Raw genomic sequence first — 25,471 nt, 5'->3', positions numbered from 1 at the left:
TGTTATAGTGTTTGTTGGTAGGATTATGAAACTGAATGTTTAACTAAAAAGATTATAGTGGGTGGTGTGAGGGTGTGTATAAAAGAGTTCACAGATTTTAGGATTAGGTTAAGGGTTAGATAAGCGGACAGTTTTACTGTTTTGCATGTTAGGTGTGTTGTGTTAGTGTTCTGTGTCCTTTTGTTTGGGTAGTGGTATATACACACAGGTCTACTTGATATGGTCGACATTTCACAATGTCGAAATTCATATCGCTGAGATCATATGTTCGACATTTGAAATGTCGACGATACAAGTAGAACTTAAAAAACAAAAGAAACTTAGCTTAACACTGCTAGCAGGGGGCCTTCACCGCCCCTGCACCCCCCACACCTCCCAGAACTTAAATATACCATCCGAGATCGCACTACAGTGCAGAACTGGAAATCTTTCAATTCCGCACTGTAAGGAGATGCTGGTTCCCCATGGTCGACATTTCAAATGTCGAACATATGGTCTCGGCCATATGAATGTCGGCATTGTGAAATGTCGACATTGTGACCATTCAAATGGGACCCATACACACACACACACACACACACACACACACACACACACATATATATATATATATATATATATATACATATATATATATATATATATATATATATATATATATATATATATATATATATATCTATACATATATATATATATATATATATATATATATTTATATTACTTAAATGGTACAATATCATTTATGTTGACATGTAGTATGTCAAAACAAATTGAAATTATACATGTCGACACCTTATCACAAATGTGTTAGGAATTCATCTCAAGACGTGCAAAATTTTAAAATAAAAGCACAAGAAAGCATCTAAATTTTTGCAGGGGTCAAGCCTCCCTGCACTCTCACACCCCCTGCTAATTATAAATTCTAAATCTGAGATCACACAATTCTTGGGGCAAGGGTATATTCCCCTACAAAAGGACTGTTGATCTTGTGCGCCAGTCAACCGTCTGTTTAGTTGTCCAAATTATGTCAATTAAATAGATGTCAACCAATGTGCTGTTCGACGTACTTACCAAGACCGATATATGATGTATAGATAGATAGATAGAATAGATAGATAGATAGATAGATAGATAGATAGATAGATAGATAGATAGATAGATAGATAGATAGATATAAGAGGTTTATAAGTATCTTATAAAAAATCAAAATTACATTAATCGAAAATATGTTTTAATTTTTATTATATATTAGATTGTATCCATTTGTTTAATGTTTAGGTATATAGAGAGTTACCGTGTATGTAGTCAAGAAGAATATTGTGGACACTATCCCATTTTCACAAAATCCTCAGAGCACTGTCAAGCCGAGAAACCTGCTCACAGTAGGCAGTTGAAGGCCATGGAAATCAAACCCTGGACTACAAGAAACAGCCTGTCAACAGCTCCCAGTCTAATCCACTACACTGATCACCTGAACTTAAATTCTCCCCAACACTCACATCAGTAAGTTTTGCAAAACTGTTCATGTACCGCAAGAAGTGATATGCTATCTACTCTGATGTATGGAATCACCACAAATCACTATGTGAAACTAAAGATATCTATATAATGATCTTTTAATAACCTTATCTGAGTTGTTAAAGCACATGCATTCCCACTTCAGCTATTATGTACCAACAATATTGTACAGTAAAAATGTGTTTTAGTTTAACCTCCTCTACTATCATAAAGTAGATCACAAATATTAAAACATATATTTAATCTTTAGGTCCGTCAATAATCATAAGGAATGAAGTCATGGAAAGTGTGTGTGCACGCACGTGCGCGCTTGTGTGTGTGTGTGTGTGTGTGTGTGTGTGTGTGTGTGTGTGTGTGTGTGTGTGTGTGTGTGTGTGTGTGTGTGTGTGTGTGTGTGTGTGTGTGTGTGTCTGTATGTGTGTGTGTGTGTGTGTGTGTGTGTGTGTGTGTGTGTGTGTGTGTGTGTGTGTGTGTGTGTGTGTGTGTGTGTGTGTGTGTACTATTTTTAAATAGCTCTTATGGTTGGAGGGTCATTAAACTGTGTCTTCACAGCTGTAAGTCATATTCTTGCTAGCATATCTTTCCTTAACTGACTAGTCCCTATTACTTTATCTGCTTTAAACATCAGAATGAGTGGTCCAGTAGTAGCTTTGTTGCCTCACACCACTTGCTTCTCTAGTGTAGAATGCATATCCATCTTATGTTTGCATGGATTTTCAGTGTGTGATCTGCTTTCTTCCCATATCCCAAATGAAAAGATTATCGTTGGCCATAGTTGTGTGTACCGTAGGAGAAAGTCTGTGTGCATATATCCCACAATGGACTGGTGCCTTGTTCAAGAGTGGCTTCCATGACCTTGTGCCTGCTAAGTACTAGGATATGCCTAAACTTCCTTCTAATCCATAAATGGTTTAAACAATCAGGGATGACAATGAGTAAACATCAAAGCATTTATATTCAGTGCATGTCTTTTGTCTTGCAGCAGATTGTTGCTTTGATCAGATCTAATTGGCATGTTTCTGAAACTCCTTAATCTTCTTCTCTGTCACAGGTAATTGTAGATACATCCCATTCACTTTCTATTCCTCTCCAAATAATTTTTCTAGTTACCCTGGTAGATTTGAGTGATTCAGCATATCTGTTATACGCACTTCATTTCTTGATTTGGGATCCCCAGTTATGTCATACTTGCGCAGAGTCATCACCATTCTTTTTAGTCATTGCTGTTTCTTCTACAAAGAATTCTTAATTATATGTTGCAGAGGTTCATGACCTATTTCTGTAGGACTACAGGACAAATCATGTTTACAGCTCATAATCTTAACCATGTTCATAAGAGATTTCCAACTCTCCCAATGATAAATCCTAAATTGTGGAACCTAAAAATTGAAATCTTTATACATATATAATAAATTTATTAATATAATAATCACCATATTGGATGAAGAAGCTAATTAAACCTCACATTAGGAATGTTATTGATCTTGCAGGGGGTGTAAGGGGGTATAAGTACATTTTTATTTTTATTTTGATGTTTACATTAGTGAATACAATACAGAGATCTGAAAGAAGCTGTACAACGTAAATAATCTAACACTGTTTAATATGTTACATCATAATCTGATGGTGTGTAAACACTTTCTTTATATAGTATTAACTTATTGAGGAAAGGAGTACACTAGCCCTTGTCTGAAGAATGAACCCAGGACCCTCTGCATTCTGCATAATTGTCTATGTAACAGGACAAGCAAGCAGTCTCCGGACAGAGATGTACCTGAATTTCCTCCAGGTGTTTCTCTTTTCAATTCAGAAACCATCGTGTTGGTGATTTTTTTTTAAACAAAGTATACACTGCAGGACAGCTAATGAACCTAGCATTGTTCTAACAGTGCAGTGAAAAAGGAAAGGTCTGTCCCTTGTCTGAACATTGAAGCCGGGACCCCTGCATTTTATTTGACTGTCACTGCCTGTCTAATATAACATATTTATTCTAGAACAGAGAACTCAAGTAGCAGTTAGAGTTGATGCAGTGTTGACGAACAGAAGGAAAAGTAATATTTCACAAAGTAAGGAAAAAGCAGTGCAGGTAGGCTGGTAAATGAAGTCATTGCTGAAAAACAGTTGATGGTTTAAACCTTTCCTGAGGCAAAATGCTGAAGTAATAACCTACTACTGTTTGTTATTGACGAGACAGCAGAAAACCTTGACAATCAACAATTACCATATGGAAAATTACCAGATTTTAAGACATCTCAGCATTATGGTACATTAGCTGAAGTCTTTGTGTGTACTAATATTTCCTGTTATCATTATACTAGGTTAATCATTTTAAAAACAACATAAAGATGCAGGTTAAACATTAAAATGACTAAATTTCTTTCACACGAGAATTCTAACTGACATGACCGCATTATTTATAGCGCTGTTGTTAAACTTTACAAACTTTTGCACATATAACAAATTAAAAAGAACTCTGCATGTCAAATAAATGCAGGTGTCAGCATTATGTTTCTGCTGCTGTATGTTTTACTACTACATCCCAAATCAGTAAGACAGCATTGTTAAAAATGTTGTAATTCTCCTGAGGAATTTCAACTGACTTGATTCAAACCTTAAAACAAGTTCCATCAGAATGTAGTTTTTAAGACTAAAAAAAAAAACATCAGTAGAATTGTTTCATTCTTCATTTGGCATTAATGCACAGGGGGAAACAAACCATTTCCTGAGTCCTAGTTTGCAAGATCAATAACATTCCTGATGTAAGGTTTAATTAGCTTCTTCATCTAATGCGGTGATTATTATATTAATACATTTATTATATTCTTTCAGCCTGCATATTACGTCCATTAAATGACTTGCATTCTGACTGGATAAATGCTGCAGTACATCAGAATAACTTTTATCAATGTGTGTGAATGTGTACCTATACATATACATACATTTCTATATGTATACACACACACACATATATCTATATATATATATATATATATATATATATATATATATATATATATATATATATATATATATAGGGTCTACAGAAAAGGACGTTAACAGAATGGCTTACACATTGCATTGCTGTCAGTTTAAAGTGAAAGTCACTTTTGTGTAAATATTAAATGGTCAACTCATCTAGTTTTACTCTAGTCTGTGGCAGTGATTACATTTTTTAAATGGGGTTTTGTTTAATACTGGAAGCTTTGGCATTAGTAGTAGGAGTGGGTGTGTGAAAGTTTTTGTTTGTTCGGTTTAGAGCTAGGCCTATAGAAACAGACTGAGTTAGTATTCTGGGATATGAGTGTGTGTGTGTGTGTGTGTGTGTGTGTGTGTGTGTGTGTGTGTGTGTGTGTGTGTGTGTGTGTTTAAAGGTGGAATAAGTACAAGGTGATAGCTTGAATGTTTTCTATGTTTGATGCTTTGCATGTGTGATGGTGAGTGTGCATCTGACTGTCTTATGTGGTGGTACGGTTAGAGAAAGAGTTTTCAGTAAGGTAGTGTGTAGGACTGAGGTTAGGGGCAGTGGCAGAGTGGCAAGGTTAGGGTTATAGCATATGATTAAGATGGTACAGATGAAATAACTCAGCATGCAATTTAAACTGACAGCAATTTTTCCATGTATTACTGAACATTTAATGAAATGTGAGTTGTAGGATTTTTGCTGGAAACTGAGTGTGCTGATGTTCCACTTCAAGTTTTACTAATAATGAAAATGAATGAAAACACACACGTGTTCACCAGAGAGAAGTACCTCAACATCATCATCATCCCCCCTTTTTTCCCATTTTTTTTACATAGGGTCAGGGTACCATGTTAACTGTCGCCAACTCTCTCGATTCAGTGTCACACTCCTGCCTTCTTCAACACTCATGCCTGACTGTCTCGGGTCTTCTTTCACACAATCCATCCACCTCTTTGCTGGATGTCCTCACTTCCTCTTACCTTCTTCCTGTCTGTCCCAAATCTTCCTCAACAGATTGCCTTCTGCTTTTCTACACGTGCCCAAATCACTGTAATCTGTTCTCTTTGATCGTTTCTGCAATTGGAGCTACTTTGGCTTCTGCTCTTATGTCCTCATTTCTTCACCTGTCCCAGGTGTGCATCCTACCACCTTTCTCATGCAATTCATTTCCATCTCCTCTAACTTCTTCAACTGTTCTGCCTTTACTGCCCAGGTTTCTGTACCATACAGTAGTACTGTTCACACCACTGTCTTGTACACCTTACTTTTCAGCTTCTTTGACATTCTTCTGTCATAGACTACACCTGATACTCTATGCCTGTTGGCTGCAGCCTCTCTGATTCTAGCTTTGACCTCTTCATTCAAACTACCCTTCTTTTCAACTACCCCTCCCAGATACTTGAAGCTGTTTACCTGTTCCAGTATCTTCCCTTCTATCTCTATTCTCAGTTTCTTCTGATTTCCCCAATTTGCTGCCATTATCACCATCTTATCTGTCCTTAGTTTCATCCCATGTGCCTTCAGATTTGCATTCCATTCTCTTATCCTTTGCTGAAGTTCTAGCTCAGAGCCTGTCTGCACTGCCACATCATCTGTGTACAGCAGCTTTGTTGATCTATCCCCGCCAACCTGTTTGCTAATGCAGTCCATTACCAGTATGAACAGCAGCGGGCTCAGAGATGAACCCTGATGTACACCCTCTCCCACTGGGAACCCTTCTGTGAGGCTGAACACTGTTCATACTTGAGTCATTGGGTCCCTGTACATAGCCTGCACTAATTCTACCAACATTTCTGGGAATTCAAACCACCGCAGTACTGCCCAGATCATATTTCTTGGAACCTTGTCATATGCTTTCTCCAAGTCTAGGAATGCATAGTTAGACTCTCCTCATCTCTAGCTTCTTCTCAAGTATCTGTCTCAAAGCAAACATTGGGTCAGTTGTACTGTATCCTGATCTGAATCCAAGCTGCTCATCTACAATGTTATATTCTACTACTCTGGATATCCATTTATCAATCACCCTTTCCAAAACTTTCATGCAATTTGATAGGAGTTTGATCCCTCTGTACTGGCCACAGTTGTGGATGTCCCCTTTGTTCTTGTACACTGGCATGAGTATTCTTATTCTCCAGTCATCTGGGATATGCCTTTCTCTCCACACTACTATTAGTACCCTCAGGTGTCATTTCTCCCCCATCTCACCCAACATCTTTATCATATCTGCTGTAACCTCATCCGAGCCTGCTGCTTTCGCTGACTTCATCTTCTTTATTGCTGTTCTTACTTCTTCTAGGGTGAGCTCCTCTTCTTCTCTCATTGTAGGCTGTTTCTGGGGCAGTACAGCTTCTGTGAGGTTTTCTTCATTCAGAAGCTGCTGGAAATACTCCTTCTATCAGCCTTTGATCCCCTGTGGACTGCTGAGCAGGTTATTGCTGGCATCCCTTATGAAGGGAGTCTGACTATCATCTTTATCTTTCTGTCTTTGCCTTGTAACATGACAGAGTTTATTTGTGCCCCTTACTGAGTCGCTTTCTAGAAGTTGGTACAGTGCATCTGATGCCCTATTCTTTGCTATTGCAACTTTTTTCTTAGACTCTTTGTTAACCGACCAGTAGTACTTTCTAGCCTGGTCAGTCTTTTCTATCTGCCACATCTTCCTGCACTCCTTCTTTCTTTTGATGACTTCCTGGACTTCTGCATTCCACCACCAGCTTTCCTTATGTACCTTATTTCCATACCTGGCTCGGCCACATATCTTTTCTGTAGTCCTAACACATGCTGTTTGTAGGCACTGCCATTCTTCTTCAACTTCACCTATTACCTCCTCTTTTCGGGGTGCTAGAGCCCTGATTAATTCCTTGAACTGTTGTACTTTCTCTCCAGTCAACTTCCAAGTCTTCAACTGTGTCTCTGTTGACCTTAATGCCTTCTCTGACTACTGCTTGCAGCTGATTGTGGCAACTAGTAGTTTATGCTGTGGGCTCACTGTTTCACTGGGGATGACTTTGCAATCATGGATTCTACCCCAGTGCCTTTCCTTACTATAAGGAAGTCTACCTGAGTTGCATGCTGACTACTCTTGTATGTGATCTTGTGACAGTCTCTCTTTCTGAACCATGTGTTGGCTACTATCACGCCATTTGCCAGACAGAAATCTAGAATGGCTTCACCTTCTTTATTCCTGTTGGTCCACCGATGTGGACCCAGGCAGACCTCATATCCTGTTCTGTCTGTCCCAATATGTGCATTCAAGCCACCCATTATCAACACCAATTCATGTTCTCCTGCTTTATCTAGTAGGTCAGGCAACTGCTGTCTGAATGCACTCTTTTCCTCACTATTACAACCCTGCTGTGGGGCATAGGCTGAGATTATGAATTCTGCGCTGTCATTACACTGGAATCTGACTGCCATGAGTGTGTTGTTAATTTGATGATATCCCTTACTGCCTTCAGAAGCCTCTCTCTCACCACAATGCCTACACCATTTCTAGCCTGCCCTCCACCTGAGTAGTAGAGTCTGGATCCCAAGCCAAGAGGCTTTGCTGCACTGCCCTTCCATCTCATCTCTTGAATACATAGGATGTGCAGCCTCCTCCATATCATCATGTGATCCATTTCCATGCTGCATCCTGTCAGTGAACCTACATTAAGCGTAGCAATTCTCATTTCATGTTTGGCAGGTTGGTTGGTTGCTTGGTTTTACGTCCAGCTTTTACTCAACAGATCTATCCCAGGTAACCCAGGCTGGACAACTAGACACTGGCCAGCCAGTAGCTTATTGACCCAGGGCTGCTGGGCTTTATGGCGGTCACACACTGGCCAATAGAGGCACATATACCCCTTTCACTGTTAGCAAGGGTCCTTGGCGTGGGTCAGAGTAGGCCGGATCCTCAACCCACTTATCAACAGTAACTACCCATGGCCATTTTTGGCGACATTAGTCAACATGACTGAATCACCTAGAACCACATTTTACACCAAGCGGCTAACCCTGCCATGGCACGCAGTCTGTGATTCGTGTTCTCCTATCTTGAGGATACTGCGCATCACAGTAGATGCCCAAAGCAGTTGGTCTGTACAAGTCTTCCCCCTATAGGGCACCATGTAGAGTCTGTGCTGCTGCCCACAGCTCCATTCATTGGTGAGTTTGAGATGGAAACACTCAGCATGTTTTTTGAACATGTGAGAAACCCCATGGAGACACAGGGAGAACATGCAAACTCCAAACATGCATTGGTCGGAGGTCAGGATCGAACCTTGCACCTTGTGCATGGGAGTCAAAGACTTTAACCACTAAGAGAAGCACCTCAACATCATAGTAATAAGCACTTTCTTTCATTGTTAAACATGAACTTCATCAGATTCATAATGCAAATGGTTTCACTATCACTTTATCTAACAAGTAGTCACAAAAGTGATCTAATCACATTTGCTCTAATGATATTCTTCAGTACATTTTACCAGTTACAACTCTGATAATAACACATATTTGTCATGTTTTAATCATCAGCACACGTTTTCTTAAAGATTTATAAGGGACATTGCAGTTTGCTCTATTAAGGTGAGCAGGATTAAGTGAGCTGGTGTGCACTTCCAGTGATTTGTTCCCTTTCTTTCACTCTAGTGCTACTATGAAAATTGTTATATATAAGTTGGTTGGCAGACTCCTCTACATGGGAGAGTGTAGGAGGCTTGCACTCCTCTTGTAAAAAACATTTTCTATTTCTTTTTTTCCTCTGTTAGATAAATTGGGTTTAAACCAGCTCTTTTCAGTCAGTTGTGTTTAGATATTCTATATGTTAGATGAAATGGCATCTCTTGTGCACAGCCCTCTTCAGGTCACCCCACAGATTTTCTATTGGATTTAGGTCTGGGCTCTGGCTGGGCCATTCCAAAACTTTAATTTTCTTCCAGTGAAGCCATTATTTTGCTGACTTGGATGTATGCTTTGGGTCATTGTCGTGTTGAAAGGTGAAATTCCTCTTTACCTTCATCTTTCTAGCAGATGCCTGAAGGTTTTGGGGCAAAAGTGACTGGTATTTGGAACTGTTCATAATTCCATCAACTTTGACTAAAGCCCCGGCTCCAGCTGAAGAAAAGCAACCCCAAAACATGATACTGCCTCCACCATGCCTCACTTTGAGAATGGTGTTCTTTTGGTAATACAAAGTGTTTTTGCACCAAACATACCTTTTGGAATTGTGGCCAAAATACTGAACCTTGGTCTCATCAGACCGTAACATATTTTCCCACATGGATTTGGGAGACTTGATGTATTGTTTTGCAAATTTTAGCCAGGCCTGGATGTTTTTCTGTGTAAGAAAAGGCTTCTGTCTTGCAACCCTACCCCATAGTCCAGACATATGTGGAATACAAGAGATTGTTCTCACATGTAGTACACAACCAATACTTGCCAGAAATTCTTGCAGTTCCTTCAGTGTTGCTGTAGGTCTCTTGGCAGCCTCCCTGACTAGTTTTCATCTTGACTTTTTATCAATTTTGGAAGGATGTCCAGTTTTTTGCAACGTCACTGTTTTCCCATATTTTCTCCACTTTTGGATGACTGTCTTCACTGTGCTCCATGGTTTATCCAGTGCTGTGGAAATTGTTTTGTACCCTTCTCCTGACTAATACCTTTCAACAATGAGATCCCTTTGATGCTTTATAAGCTCTCTGCAAACCATGGCTTTTGCTGTAGCAGGCAACTGAGTAAATGTCAGCAAAATCCTACTAGGACAGCTGAAAATTATTTGGGGTTAATTAGAGTCTCTTTAATTGATGGCATGTGTACCCAAGAAGACTGAATGTTGTAATTAAATCAAAATGTGCTTCAACAAAGTATTAGTTTAAGGGTGTGCACAGTTATGCAACCAGCTTATTGTATGCTTTTTATTTTTTATATTATTCCCCTAACAATTGAATTGTACAGGTTATAGGTCACATTAAAGGTGGGAAAAGTTTTGAAATTATTTATTGTGGTCTTATTTTTTTATATCACAAAAACCTGGCATTTTAACGGGGGTGCATACACTTTTTATATCCACTGTAGTATATATATATATATATATATATATATATATATATATATATATATATATATATATGTGGTGGAGGTGTGTCCAGCATAGAGAAACACGTTTTTGAAGGGGGCAAGCCCTCCTGCACCCCCCATGTGGGGGGCTGCACCAACTACATCCCTGCTACATATATATATATATATATATATATATATATATATATATATATATATATATCTACTAACTTCAAGATGGCACTACAGTGGGGAAAAGGATATATTTCCTTATCTCCACTGTACCATGCTTTGGTTAACTGATTTACGCGAAAGTGCACTTTCGCTTATGTGCGCTTTCGCTGAAGTGGGTCTCGGCTTTCTGTTGTTCGAACAAGTGTGTTTCCAAATAACACTCTCTCTCTCTCTCTCTATATATATATATATATATATATATATATATATATATATATATATATATATATATATATATATATATATATATATATATATATATATACATATACATATATATATATATATATATATATATATATATATATATATATATATATATATATATACATACACACAAATGCACACGCAGACACGCACACACACACATACACACACACACACACACACACACACACACACACACACACACACACACACATATATATATATATATATATATATATATATATATATATATATATATATATATATATATATGGGTCTATGTCATATAATCGAACTTCCAAAATTTCGAACACCATATGTTTGAACTTGGAAGTTCGAAATGTGATAACACTGAAACCTCGGAACAGCGAACTAAACCTTACATACATAACTATCTATGCACTAACCTTAACCCAAACCCCTAACCTTAAGGTCCATCATTATCGCACACTTACCTTACCCGCACCCTAACCGTAAAGTCAGTCACTATCGCACACTTACCTTACCCGCACCCTAACCCTAAAGTCTGCCACTATTGCACACTTACCCTTCCCGCACCCCTAACCCCAACATCCATCACCCAAGGCTGTCTCGTTGCCCTGCACTGTGAAACCCTGCGTCGGTGGAACACTAAAGTGCTTTCAGCCACACTAGTGTATGTTAGAGTTTTATTTAATCTGTCCTCCAAACTGAAGACTGTTTCCCCTTTCACTGTACATGTGCACACTACTGGTCCCTCTCCCCATTTCTCTCTTCCTATAGTACTCCTAGGTTAATTACTTAAAACTACTTTCTCTTGGAAAAAGTTTACCTATGTACCTGCAGCCCATACTTCTTTTGTTTTTCCATGCAGAAGTGGTGGTCCTTTTCATCACTCTGTACTAGATTAGTAGTATAACATTTGTAGTTCTTAGGTAAATACTGCGCCACACTGACCTGCATTTAACTTAGCTTGGTTTTCCTGTTTTCTTTTTAGCAGCTAGCTTAGTCTAGTTTTTCTGACTCTCAACCTTGCATTACTTTGTGTCTCTCCCTTCCACCACCTTGGACCTGCACACCTCCCCACCCACTTCTGCTTAATTACAGAGGTATCAAAAAGCCTGATGTAGAAAGGCACCATCATACTCCTAAAGTTTTTTTTTTACATTTAAGTGCATCCAGGTGTTTCCCTCCTTGCTGCAAAGTTAAAGAATAACCTCCTGCTAACCTGAAGATGCCCCTGAAACTGACTCCTTGCCTGGCTTCATAAAGCTTGTACTCCTAAAGTTTTTTTACTTGTATGTTGCAAAATACCTTTTTACTACCTTTCTGTAGTGCCTATAACTGCTTGTTAACCCTCTGGTGTGAGATTTAGTAGCCTATCACAGACCCAAAGCCACTTCCTCCCTCCACCCTTTTGTCCCCTCATCCTATATCTTATCCCTTTGGAATAGCTTCTTGCCTACCTCCCCCAACTGCTATTACTCCCCTGACCACTAGGTGACAGTCTTTACCTGCACTATATTCTAGTATTAAAACGATCCTTCAGGTCCTACACCCATTCTTTGTCATTTCAGTACAATTCTAATCCCCCCTCTGCACATGAGAACCTCACTCTCGCTTTACTAAATCATCTATACATATCTGATAAGCTTATATACTCTGCTTGCCATTTTTCACTTTAATTACTTCTGTATTACACCAAACACGAAAGACAGCTGATTGTCTTTTGACTGAACTTACCTTACTGCTCTTGACCGCTCTGTTCGCCTTGCGGGCTCACGCCACTCCCCTACCCTACCCCAATTCCCACCCATCCCCAGGGAACCTATCCTTATACTGTTAGAAGCCACACCCCCACCCCACATCAACCAATAGCTCGACATATCTCGATTCATACTCAACTATCTGTTACTAATTTACTCACACCTTCCACTATCTATACTTTCCTCATTAAACAAACCCACCTCATATTTGCCCTTCTATAACCCCTTATTTTCTCATTATTTACATTCCCACATTCTCTCATTATGTCAACCCCTGACTTACTAAAACTCTCTAATTTCCTCCTCTTGCCTATAAATCTTTCCACTCTACTTCTATCTCATAGCCTCACAGGCTATGGATTCCTAAGCTCCTTTCAATTTCAACACTCCTTTAAACAAACTTCCCCTTCCTATCTATCAGCCTCACAAACCCACAGTAATATTACATCCTCATTAGCCTACCTTCTCCCACAGTTTCACAGATTAAACCATATTATTTCCAAACCAGAAAATAGACCCTATTTTATGTAAACTAGCAAAACCTCCACACAATCCTCAGTACCTACTGCTACATGGTGACATTCACCCAAACCCAGGGCCTGGTAATACCTTCCCTGACTCCCATTCCTCCTTCACCTCTATTTTCCATACCCCCTCTTCTTCCTCTAACTCTCTTCTCATTGCCCACCTCAATATTCGTAGTTTAAATAACAAAATTACCCAACTTCATGCCCTACTAGACTTACATTCCTTTGACATCCTATGTTTCACAGAAACCTGGCTCAAACCAGTTACTAAAGACAATGATATCATCCCTCCAGGTTATAACATCCTTAAAACTGACCGTCCTAACAAAAAGGGTGGGGGGTAGCGATATTGCTTAAATCTGAACTACAGGTAACCTCACTAAACACTCAACCTCCCTCATCTAGCAATGCTTAAATCTTAATATCTAAGCTCCAAATTAATGCTAATAAATCTATATACATCATTTGCTCTTACACCCCCCCAGGCAGCAACATAAGTACTCTTGAAAATATCCTTAACTGGCTTTCCACATCATTCCCACAAGAAACCATTCTCCTTGGAGACTTTAATATTGAGTGGAATTGTTGTACATCTGACAAACCTACTTCTCACATTAATCTCTATGGCTTCTATCAAGCTATCACTGACCCTACCAGAACCCATAAACACAGCAACAAACAAACTACCTTAGACTGGATACTAGTCAACAATAACCCCCAATCTTACAAAATAGGCATAGTTGCTGATGATATTAGTGACCACTCTCTAACCTTTATAACTAGACAAAAGATCACCATTCCCACTCAACTAAACTTTAGAACCACCCGGAACAAAAAGAACCTGAACCTGGGTAACTTTCAAGCAGACCTAAAAGCCTGCAATTGGTCACCCCTAAAATATCTACCTCCCAATGAAGCAGTCTCTTTTTTTAACAATACATTCCTAAATATCTTTGAGCACCATGCCCCCTCTTGTACTATTAAAATTAGGAACAAACCTGCTCCCTGGCTCTCAAGTGAGACAAGGCAAAAAATGAGACTGAGAAATAAAATCAAGAATATATGGCAAAGTAACAAAGACCCTATTGATCATTTGAACTTTAGACAGCTCAGGAATGCCACTAAAAAATCAATATTCCTTGATAAAAAACTATTACATTAAATTCCAACAAACCTAATATCTAAACCCAACAAAAATTCTGGTCAGGATTAAATAAATTACTCTATCCTGGACAAGCCAAAACACCTACCCCCTAACTTGATTCATAATTCTCCCAACCAAATTGCTGATATTTTTAACATTTTTTTTTCAGAAACTGCTTAATCTTTAGCAAATACCTTACCACCTGTAACTAACACTGACTCATCCATACCAACCACTGACTCATCCTTGCCAACCACCCTACCCCAAGTATTACAACTGCAGCCTGTCCCAACATCTCTCATACACTCCCTACTACTTAAGCTTAAAACATGCACTCCATCAGCTGACCTCATCCCAGCTGAATACCCTCAAATGGCAGCGGGAGTGCTTGCCTACCCTGTTTCCATCTTAATTAACAGAACCATTACAGAAAATTACATTTCATCCCTCTGGAAAGTCTCATATATTATCCCACTGCATAAGGATGGGAACTCAAATGAACTCTCAAACTTCCACCCCATAGCCCTACTTTCCCACTTAGCAAAAATTATGGAAAGATGTATTCACCGTCAGCTAATTGATCATCTCCTCCAAAACCACCTGCTAGTTGACTGCCAGCATGGTTTTAGGCCTTTCCATAGTACTACAACTGCTCTACTATCCTTTTCTGACTGCATTAATAAAAATCGTAACAACAGCTTACTGTCCTCAGCCCTCTTTATTGAACTCTCAAAAGAATTTGATATGGTTAATCATCAATTACAGTTAAACTCACTCAAATCACTTTCACTAGATACCCAGACAGTTAATTGGTTCAAGTCCTATCTAGGAAATGGACAGCAAACAGTTCTTTGGGAAAATAAACTATCTACTCTGCTCCCTATAACTCTTGGAGTCCCACAATGCTCTATTCTGGGACCCCTCCTCTTCACTGTTTTCATAAATGATCTGAAAATCTCCCTTCCACAAACCACCTGCATACAATATGCTGATGACTCAACATTAATATGTCCAGCCTCCTCGCCTGCTGGACTTCATTCGATTACCCAAGCAGTATTTACCTTAGTTGAAAACTGGTTCCATCAACACTGTCTCCTCCTTAACCCCAAAAAACTAAATTGGTATTCTCTCCCACTCAGAAGTCTCCTGCTATCAACTTCACAATTACATCTAATAATGGTACTGTAATAACTCCGGACACAACCACCAAACTTTTAGGTGTAACAATTGATCATAATCTAAACTTCGACACACATATCAACCTAACCATTAAATCAGTTAATAAAAAACTTGGTTTCTTCTACAGACTTAAACCCTATCTCACACCTCTAGCTAGGACTGCTATTGCCCGAACTCACTTAATCTCCACCCTTCTCTATGCATCCCCAATCTATACCAACTTATCCAAAAATAATCTTCATAAGTTGGAAACATCCTATAATTACATAGCTAGATTTGCCACTGGTGCCCCTTTTCGAACCCACCACTGCCAAAATCTTAAATTGCTAGGATGGCTGGAATTGCAAAGCCAGATTCTTTTTCAGCAACTTACTACTATACACAAGATCTTACACCATCCCACAGATACACCCATACTCTCTACTCTTATCTGTCCATATAAAAATCTAACAACCCTTCGATCAGCTAATAAGGTACTAGTAGCTAGCCTAAAGCCCAACAACAAATCTGGAGATAGCTTGTTCTCAAACTCTATTGGTAACTCTTGGAACACTCTTCCAACTGAACTAACAGTTCTTTCTTCTACCCCACTTTTCAAGAAGCAATTAAGAATCTTCCTTAAAGCCCAATGGCTTTGTCCGTGCACAAATCCTGACTGACACTTTCTCCCCTAGCAGGACCATTCTTTACTATCTATCTTTAACATGCTATTTCAGGTGCTCTGATATTCTCTATTAATTCCTACTTTAGTAGCTCACCTCCTAAGGTTTGGTAAACTTTATAAACACTGTAAAAAAAAAAGTTTTATTAATCCTTTTACTGAAAATTGTTAACTTATTTAGTCGGGTATGTTGGTATGTTACTGTAACAGTACTATATAATTGTTCCTGTATTTAAAATGTTTTACCTATCTGACATTATCTGTATTGTATATGGTCAAGATTTCGGTCTTGTAAATTATCTTAATGTGGAGCTTTTCTCCCCGGGCCTCCGCTGAAAATGGACATACATCCAGTCAGACTATCCCGATCAACAAATGTAAAATAAATAAAAAAATAAATAAATAAAATAATGATAAGAGAATGAATACATTAAAAGTGATGGTTGATGCCATTAATGAATGTTTGCATAATGACTTGCTTTTCCAGTCTGAGATTAAAAAATATAGAGCAGTTTTTGTGAATGTAGATAAAGTCATCGTAGGGATAAAAAATAAAAAGGGCAAGAAGTTAGAAAGAGATAAAACTGATTATGATGGAGGGAAAGCATACCCCTTACCCAACAGTAATTTGCAAAGGCTGCATGACTGAAAGGGTGATAACTACACCATCACTGATGCTGAGGTTAATGAAGAGAATGCTAGTGACTCCGGTGAACAAGTGGCCCCTTTAGGATTCCCCCTTCAGAGGTCAGAACACCTCCAGAATCAGTGACAACAGCATTACAGTTGTGGGAGAATGAATGATGGGAACTATTCAGACCCATACCCCAACAGGGGCAGGCCCTACAGGGGGCGGGGGAGGTGGCAACAAACACATGGTAATTGAAAGTACTAGCAATGTGTGTAACATCGTCACCAATGAACATGGTGACTTTAATATCTATAACTTTAGTAAAGTGGACATTAATGAACAATGGGCCAATTTATTTCAAAAAGGTCTAAACTTCGTATGAGCAAAAAAACCTAGCGTTGAAAGTTCATTCCTTGAACTCAAATTGTATGTTAGGAAATTAAATTATATATGTTATTTTGATAATGAATGCCAGGACAGGATGATGTTGGGTTGTAGAAAAACTAGCACACTCAACCCACCCTTGCACCCCACATTAAACGTATTTGAGAATTTATGTATGGGACAGATAAGGAAGATAAACAGTATTAAAAAAAGATGGGTTCACACCCAATCTGTTCCTAGATGAGGTCAAATTATTGAATTAAATTGTTAATAGAAATTCCATTAGGGTGATGAAACCTGATAAGGGTGGGTGGCTAGTTATCATGAACCAACACAACTATATAGATAAGATGTTGGCGCATCTTTTCAGTGACTCTATGAAGAAGCATCTGTTAATGAGCTAAATATTTCATATAGGAGCATTAATATTACTTTGAATGACTTATTATTGAACAACTAAATTACCACCAGAGATCTTGATTTTCAAACACAAAAATATCCTCGCACCCCTACTATTTTCAGTATCCCGAAAATACATAAACGTTTAATTGACTCTTCTCTGAGGCCGATAGTGGATGCAAAAGCATCAAAAACATACAATCTATTGAAGTTCATTGACTTTCACCTTAAGCATGTATTGGATCAACATCCACATGTGTTGAAAGACTCTTGGGACTGTCTTAAAAAAATAAAAGGTAACCTGTATTCTGACAACCTCATATTTACAACTATGGACATCAAGGATTTGTTCACAGTTATCCCCCATGAGGAGGGGATCATGATGTTTTACGACTTTCTATGTATGAACACCTCACATAGTCATTCATGGGTACTTATGTATAGAACCTTAATGGAGCTTATTCTTCATAACAACTTCATTACATTTGAGACAGAGTTGTTTAAACAGTGAGTGGGAGTTGCAATGGGGGTGGCTTGTGCTCCCTGTTTGCTAACGTTGTCTTGACACAGTGGGAAACCACTATGGTATTTAACTGTGATTTATTTCAGCACTGTAGATTCTATGGTAAGTACCTTGATGATTTATTGATATTTTGGGATGGCACATGTGAACAGCTGGATGATTTTCTTGCCTATTTGAATTCTAGTACTGGGTTTTTGAAACTCACTATGGAGGTCAATTCAGAAGTTATTCACTTTCTTTACATCTACACACACAAAGATATGATCGATTACAACTTTCTTTCAACTTTGTTTAGGAAACCCACCTACTCGAATGCCCTACTACATTTTGATAGTTGTCACCATGCACACCAGAAGAAATCTTTGGTAAAAGGACAGGGGGTCAGATTGGCATGAACGGTAAGTGAGCATAAAACATTCATTGATTAGATTGGTATGCTGGGGATGATGCTTATTAGGCGGGGATACCCATGTGCTTCTGTAGACCCCATTTTGGACAAGGTCAAGGTAAAAAGATTAAGTGGACATTTTGTCCCATTACTAGGGGCACCACAAGACTTAATCTCAATAGGTGATGACACAACAACTAATGACACTCAGGAAAGGGGAAAAATCCTTCTCAGATGCTGTGGTGTTAACTTTTAGTCCCCTATTTTACAACATTAGGGATGCTCTCTATAACAATTGGACCTTACTAACAAGTGACATCAATTGTAAAAAGAAAGTAGGCTAAAAAATGTGCATTGTATACAAAAGAGACTCGTGCATAAAGACCCTGCTGGAAAGTGACAGGCCACATGAAAAAATGTGGACGCTGTCAACAGTACCCGTTTATTATTGAAAGTGACAACATTTACATTAGTGGATATGGCAAAGTACATTTGAAACAGAGATTTAACTGCCTTAGTAAATGTTTAGTATATATAGGTATTTGTCAGGCATGTGGCCAATTTTATATTGCGAAAAAACATTAACAGTTTGAATAAACTAATATACCAGCATCTTTATGATATAAGGAAGGGCAATTTGAACAATGCCCTAACCAAACACATTACTGAGTTTCCACAACACCATTTTACGTGTTCTGCCCTAGATCAAGTGCACAAATAAGGTAGTAGGGGAGGCCAGATTGATCTTTTCCTTGAGTATAAGAAGCTGCTATGGCAGCTCAAATGTGATGCCATACATACAACTGGCCTCAGTGGTATGGTATCCATCTCTAGTTTTTTTTTAAATTAAAAGCTGAACTTCACATTTTGAGTTGGCTATAAGTGTTGTCTTTATGTTTTTTTGACCAGCCATATACATTTTATAATGTAACTCAACAGTGTTGAAATTTCATAAATAGGCAATTCATTGTATTATATGACAGTTGCATGCCTTAGAAGTATTTATTTTCTACTGTAACTTTATTTTAGCCTTCAGTTCTAGTGTTAGGAACATGATTGACAAGGGCATTAGCCTATGAATTTTATAGTTTGTAACATGTGATAGGTTATGTCATTTATTCAATGGAGTGTTTTACAATTCAAGTGTTATTCTGATGAAGTCGTGAGGCGAACTGCCGACGAAAGTGCTCAATAAACTTGTGGAAGTGGTTGCTACTTGAGTGTTTCCTTGCTTCAGTGGTTTTATTGGTTCAATTTTTCTTCGTTATCTTTGAAATGCTAAAAGTGCTATCAAAGGACCTGTCCCTGAAATATTTGTACATATTTATCACACAGCATTCCATATTCACGTATTGTCAATCATGTGAAGCTCTGAAATGGCTTGACAAACATGTCCATACCATCACTGCACTTCTAACTAATGCATACAGATAAAAGTGCAAAAGGCTTTCCTTCACATTACTCTTAAATGCATTTCAGCATATTCAGTATGTAGGTGACAAAATGGAAGCATGCTTGCTGAAGTTCAGTGCTCCTCTGTATAGAAATACCTTGAAGAAAAAGCATTTTTGCAGTTCTCCAAACATGTACAACTCTCCTCATCATTACTTTGGTTAGCTACACGTTTGCCTTGTTATAATGGTGTAGATAATTAATGGATTGCATCTGTGTTTGTGTGTTTCATAGATGCTAATTACAGCATAAGCAGCTGAATTGCATGCTAATCGACCAATCCAACATGGTGGAAGTATTCAGAAAGCTATAAAGCACCTATATACTCCATGCTGGTTTTTCCTGCAGATGTCAAAACTTCTGGAGTACAGACACAGAAAGTTTACACTGTCAGAATGTTAGGGAATGCTGCTGCTGCTTTAATCCATTTGCATGTGCTAGAGGTTAAAGCCAATGCTGCTGCTAGTGCCAATAGCCTAGGCTGAGAAGGAGAAGAGTTTCAGGCCACATTTAACTTATCACAACCTACATGACATGGAAATTGTAGAGCACTACAGGGTGGTCAGGGACACACTACAGGAACTCTGTGACTTCTGCCACCCTAAGCTTAGAGCCAGACCCAAACAAGGGGAACCCATCCCAGTAGAAACTAAGGTATGTGTAGCCCTTAGAATCTTAGCTACAGGTACTTTTCAAAAACCAACAGGGTACATGCTGGAGGTGTCACAGCCATCAGCATCCAGGATCCTCCACCTCTTCCTGAATGCTATGCTCCACATGCCAGTGAACACATATATTTTCCCCATAGCTCTGAGGAGAAGGCCAGAAATATGCAAGAGTTCTACCAGGTAGTGCACTACCCTGAAGTATTGGGTGCCATAAATTGCACTCGTATAAATTAAGGCACCACTTGGAGAACAGGATAGCCTCTACATTCATTGAAAGGGCTATGACTCTAACATATCAACTGCCAAGTCATGTGCAATGCCAAGGGAATTATCTTGAACATGTATATTGGCAACCTAGTAGTTACCTTGACTCACATGTCTGGCACACCTCTTAAATGTACCAGATGTTTGCTAGGGGGGATATCCCACAATGTAATTTACTGGAGGATGCAGACTATGCACTGGAACTGTGGCTGTTGACTCCCATTAGAAATGTACATACAACTACAGAAGAATGCCATATGCTATAATGAGGTACATGTTCAAACCAGGAAAGTCACAGAGCATGTGTTTGGGCTGCTGATGTCACAGTTCCAGTGCCTAGATACATCTGGAGGACCTCTGCAGCACAATCCAGTGACATGTTCAGAAATCTTCACAACATGTTCCATGCTAGACAACATAATCTGGAGGAAACAGCTGCAGCAGGATCAGCAAGGAGAAGTGGCACACATCACACCACCAGTGCCAAGGTCACCACAGTCACAGGCAGATGAGGAGTCAGAGGGGGAACCACCAGCTGCTGTGGGTGTAGGCAGACATAGGTGTGCTCAGTATGCCCTTGCATTGGCTAAGAGACAGCCCATAGCACACTCACCACCCAGGGGCCTAAAACCTTCCTTCTACTCACATACATATATTAACATTGATCTCAGGTAACTCGCACAACTTTTACCTCCCCAGGTATTGGCTGTATACTGCTTGCATCAGAGTCAGCCCTGAAGTAACACTGTAACAACAGTCCTGAACCTGGAGTGTACTTTTTAATAATATTATGGCATAGCCTTATATTTCATCACTTGGTACACTAAGCAAGTAAAAGATGGGATATTTTTTACAAAAATTATCTTAATATGTGATAGCAGAGAATTATTTGACGTATATGTGTCCATTAGTAAGTAGTAGACCTCGGGCATCAAAGATTAACACAGTCATACCTCTCAAAAGTGCTGATGATCACTGCATGCCCTCAGTTTAGTACTATATGTTTGTTTTGGAAAATCTTTAATGAGAGAAGTTAGAAAGTAATGATATACCTTGCAGTTTCTGACTTCACAACCCTCGCAAGATCAAACAACAGGCAGGATGCAAAAAAAGAGAGTAACAAGAGCAACCCATCCTTGTTTATGCCATAACAGTAACTTACCTTTGCTCTCCCCACAAAAGAACAGTCCAGTCTTGTTTGTGCCATAACAGTAACTCACATTTGCCCCCCCCCCCAAAAGAGCATTCTATGCTTGTTTGTCCCATCCAATCTGCCCGTCAGTTATTGGCAACTGCATATCATAATATTCCCAGTTAATATTGTCACACATTTTAAGGCCAATGATAAGGAATGGCTCATACACTGCATGTGACAGAGTACAGGTCAGATAACTGATGAAGGACCAAGAAACACAGAAAGGTAAGACAGAGCTGTATAGTTGCAAGCAAAAATCATAACAAGCTGTATGATCACTAAGTGCACTATGTCCAAATATAATACATTTTATAAATATACAAATAACAGCATATAGTTTGATATCACTGTATATTCTGTTGCAGTTGGTTGTGTGAAAAATGACTTCAGATCTTTGCTTCAAAGCTGTTTATGTGACAAAGAAGAATGTGGCACCCATCCTGTTTTCTGAAGGTGCATTGGAGTGAGAGTTGAAATCCATACATATGTAGAAATATCACGTATACTGACATTTTATACTGCCTATGTCATAGATTGCTTTTCCTCATTTCAGGTATTTCTCCACTTTTTACTGGATAAGTACATCACCCAGAAAGTAGACAGACAGTGGCAGCAGGTATAAGTGTAGGGCTGGAATATACATGATCCTGGGTTAGCATGTGCAACATTGTTTTACTGCTGTGACATTGTAGTTTATAGTAATGAACTGAAACATGAACAGCTATTTCAACTCTCTTCTGGCAACAAGTATTAGTGTAGGACTATCATGCACATAGTTCTGGGTTCAATTACGGCATCTTCCAAACATTTTTACTGTTGTTCTAATTCCGATTATACCCAATCTCACTTATAACACCTGACATAGTGTAGCTGATATTAATTATATGTATGATGGCTGAGATGCTAATATTGTCTCAGCTATTTGTTTATTTATCTATATATTAGCACATTTCTTATCAGATGTATGACTGAGGGTATACTGTGTACTATATTCCTGTAAGTATATGTCTGCTCTCTGGACTGCCATGACCTTCATAGGTTCATAGTTTCATAGGTACATACTAGGCTATTGGCCCAAGGGCCTACGTAAGCCTAGCCAATAAGGTTCCCTGGCTTATGCCACCTAAGAAAGTTATTTTCCTGTGCCACTGTCGAGCAGAGACACAGAAGTGATCCCTGGGGTGTATTTCCTATTTCCTATCCACTCATCAAGATTTTTCTTGAAGAGTGCTAATGAAGAACTTTGCTTGACATAGATGGGTAGCATGTTCCAGAGTATAGGAAGTCTCTGTGACAGGAATCTATCAAGCACACATACACACCTGCCTGTACATCAAACAACCTTGAAACTGCATTGCTTGCCATAGTTGCTCACTGCTTACCATTGCACACAATGTTTGCACAATGGTGAACAGTGAGCAAAAATATCAAACAGTGTACACATTCCCAAAAATGCAATGACTGGAATTGGGGGAAAACCATTATTCTCCATTGCTCTTGATCCATGATAGATACAGCAGGTGTTTATGGAGAGGGTGTGAGATTTAGGGCTCAGAGATGGGGTGTCCAGGAGTCCCAGATTTTTGTTTCTCTCCTACTGAAACATCACAATAATAAGTTGTTGCAGGAGGACTATTCTGGGTCCCAGTATAAGTCAGAGCCTTGGGATAGTTTGGCATGGGATGCAACCAGTGATACCAGTATCCCCCACATTGGTGAACAATGTAGACAGCACTATAACACCTCCGGAGGAGGACGAGAGGTACACTCAATGTTTGGATCAAGGAATTTAGGATGAAGGACATCCCACAGATGTGTAAGTATCAGCTACAGAGAATCCTTGTAAGTTTTAAAAGCTGAATATAGACAGGACTGGTATCCATAATGGCATTATGTTCTTTTCTCTTTTTTTTCACAGATGCCATGGAGAGGGAGTGCAATGTTAGGATGCATGCCACTATATTGCATGGATGAGGAAGGCATATGGTATGTATGCAGCAGAAGAGTAGTGTTATTGTAGCATTAAAAGTTAAATATAGCTTTCTTGTTATTTCAAAGAGTTGTATCAAATTGAGCATGCATATTTCACATGTAAAAGCAAGTATGCATGCATTTGTCTGTAGCACAAACTAAGATAGCTTGTTTGGTATTTTATACAGTTGTATCAAGTTGAACATGTATATTCCAACTGTAAACACAAGTAATCATGCATTAGTCTGTAGCATAAAACAAGAGTACAATATTAGACTTTAGTCAGAGGTGGTTGGTTCAAATGCCACACTTCTCAGCTATACAATAACTGTTTATTCTTCAATTATATGTAACTCAAACTTTTAAAGTAAAAGCTCTATACCAGTGGCACACACGCCTTGCTTTACACTGTAATTAGGATAACTGGAACACTCATACCTGCAATATATGCACGTGTAAATGAGTACTTACTGCAATCTGTAGTATAGTGTGCACCTGTTAGGAGCTGGTAGTCTTAAAAGTAATTAGGTATCTGTTAGGCAATGGTAGTCTTAAGAGTAAAGGTTAAGGTAACAGAGTCAAATAATTGTATTAATGCATTTTATGTTACATGAGAAGGTACTAATCTTATCTCTTTTTTCCTCTCACCTCAATCCTTATCTCTCTTTTTTTTGGGTTGTTTTATTTTATTATGTGTCACCAAAATGTGTCCATGTCATCCATGTGTACCACTTCATGAAATGCTCTTCAGGACAGTGGGGTAGTCCTGCCCCAGATGATCCACCTGCCCCCTCTTCATCAGCCCAGGCACCATTGCACAGAATGTCTAGGAGCCAACCTGGCAGTACCACCTCTGCTGCCCCTGCTCTACCTGCCCCCTTACTTAGTTCTTCCCTGGAGGATAGGCCAGTGGTTCCCTCCAGGAGCAGTGGCAGGGGCAGTCACTTTATCACCCACTCTGACTTGCCAGGGAGGGTGCATAGGGTTGTGCACCACATTGCTGGTACATGCCTATGCCAGATGGAGGACCTGCTCTCCCTCATTTTATGTAGGACCAGGAGGAGAAGGAGACACTGAGAAGTCCAATCATTGGCAGGGTGAGGTGACAGTGATAGCCCTGTAGGCGAGGACTCGATTATCACTGTCAACCAGCTTAATGTCTATGGATCCTGCATGTCCCCACCCTCACTCCTTTCATGGTGTCAACTGACATCTTGTGTCCGTCCCCATCCCTGTGTCTTGTCTTGTTGTTTTGTCTGTCTAAAATTGCTTCTTCACCCACCCAACATACCAGAATGAGACATATCCACATCCATGCCACAACATTGTCTTCTCTATCTCTCTCCAAAAAAAAAAAATGGGGGCCTGTCCCGTAAAAAC

This window comes from Protopterus annectens, chromosome 17.part0 (assembly GCF_019279795.1).
Source record: "Protopterus annectens isolate FY-2018-M chromosome 17.part0, PAN1.0, whole genome shotgun sequence".
Classification (NCBI taxonomy): Eukaryota; Metazoa; Chordata; order Ceratodontiformes; family Protopteridae; genus Protopterus; species Protopterus annectens.
Note: the sequence above shows the minus strand (reverse complement) of the source record.